This window comes from Colobus angolensis, unplaced genomic scaffold (assembly GCF_000951035.1).
Source record: "Colobus angolensis palliatus isolate OR3802 unplaced genomic scaffold, Cang.pa_1.0 Scaffold324, whole genome shotgun sequence".
Taxonomy (NCBI): Eukaryota; Metazoa; Chordata; class Mammalia; order Primates; family Cercopithecidae; genus Colobus; species Colobus angolensis.
The window spans coordinates 1,503,528-1,505,268 of NW_012116533.1; the positions used below are offsets into that span (position 1 = coordinate 1,503,528).

At 40.0% G+C, this 1,741-nt stretch overlaps 1 pseudogene; it reads left to right on the forward strand.

Annotated features, from left to right (window-relative positions):
• The first annotated feature begins 898 nt into the window (after window positions 1-898).
• LOC105518633 lies at window positions 899-1,504 on the forward strand (annotated as a pseudogene).
• Window positions 1,505-1,741: the final 237 nt, after the last annotated feature.

Consider the following 1,741-nt stretch of genomic DNA (forward strand, 5'->3'; position numbering starts at 1 on the left):
GCCCTGATAACTGGGGCTATTAGATTGCTTTTAATGGCTGCCTACCATTTTGTTGTATCAATGCACTATTACTATTGGAATCAGTCTCTCACTTTGAACATTAGATTATATCCAGTCTTTTACTTTTTACTATGTCAAAGAATGACGTAAAGAACATACTTACTGGGGGTTGGTTGTGAAGAGTACCAAAAAAAAAAAAAAACAAGAGAACATACTTTTACAGAAATCTTGTGTTTGATTAAATAAGCCCTCAATAAATGTTGGCTATTATTACAATTACGATAATAAAGAGGAGGATTTTTAAGTAGTTTCCAGGCTCAGTTGAGGACATGGATGATACTTATCACACCTTTCCACTTACTTTTCTCATCAACATCCTTAATTCTGGCAGTCAGAATTATATCCCCCAGGCAGGAAATTGGAAGCTTCCTCTCTGGGAAATTTGATTGGCTTAAGAGAAAAGGCCCACAGATACTAATAATTGTAGGGTCTGCCAATGAAGTGGCCAGGTCCACCTAAGGACATAAGACTAATCAATCAATAATTGCCCCCTGCATTTCCCCACACACAGATTTTCAGTTTCCACACTCCTAAATACAAATGAATAGTTAAGGATAGTCAAACATTGGAGAAAAGTCTTTAATAGAATAACAGAATATGAGACAAACATTGAAAAAAGGAACTTGGAAGAAATAGAAATAATGTAGGGAGAAGAAGAAGCCATAAAAATCCCTATAATTAACATTTTCAGAGAGATGCATAGATACATCATGTCCATGAAACATGGATCCTAGAAGTAAAAAAGAAACATTCTAAGAATAAGAATGGAATTCTGTCTGTGTCAGGGTGGTGCATGGTCCACAATGAGAAACAGAGATGCTCAGGCTGTGCCCTCAAGATGATCAAGTGGGAGACAGCAGCACCAGTGGTGGCAGAAACCCCTGACGTCAAGTTCTTTGGGAAGTGGAGCCCTGATGATGCACAGATCAGTGACATTTCCCTTCAGGATTACACTGCCGTGAAGGAGAAGTATACCGAGTACCTGCCTCACAGCATAGGGTTGTATGCCACCAATTACATCCACAAAGTACAATGTCCCATCATGGAGCACTTCACTAACTCAATGGTGATGCATGGCCACAACAGCAAGAAGCTCATGACTGTGCCTTGTCAAGCATGCCTTCAAGATCATCCACCTGCTTACAGGCAAGAACGCTCCGCAGGTTCTGGTGAATGCCATCATCAAAAGTGGCCCTGGGAGGACTCCACATACATTGAGCAAGCTGAGACTGTGAGATAGCAGGACATGGACATCTCCCCACTGTGCCATGTGAATCAAGCCATCTGGCTGCTGTACACAGGTGCCAGTGAGGCTGCCTTCCAGAATATCAAGACCGTCACTGAATACCTGGCTGATAAGCTCATCAACACTGCCAAGAGCTCTTCCAACTCCTATGCCATTGAGAAGAAAAAGCTGGAGCTTATGGCCAAGTCCAACTGCTGATTTCCTGGCTGTAGCCCATTAAACCTGTCTGCCTTTCAGGGTGGCCCTACACACACAAAAAAAAAAAAAAAAAAAAAGAAGAGAAGAAAAGAAAAAAAAATGAGCTCTTAAAAACTCAAACTACTTGAATAGAAATTTTTTAAAAATTAAAAGTTTATTTATTAGGTATCTATGGATATATTTTTAATTAATCTCTAAGAATGTAAAACAAAAGTGCAAAGAGTTGGGGAAAAGAGA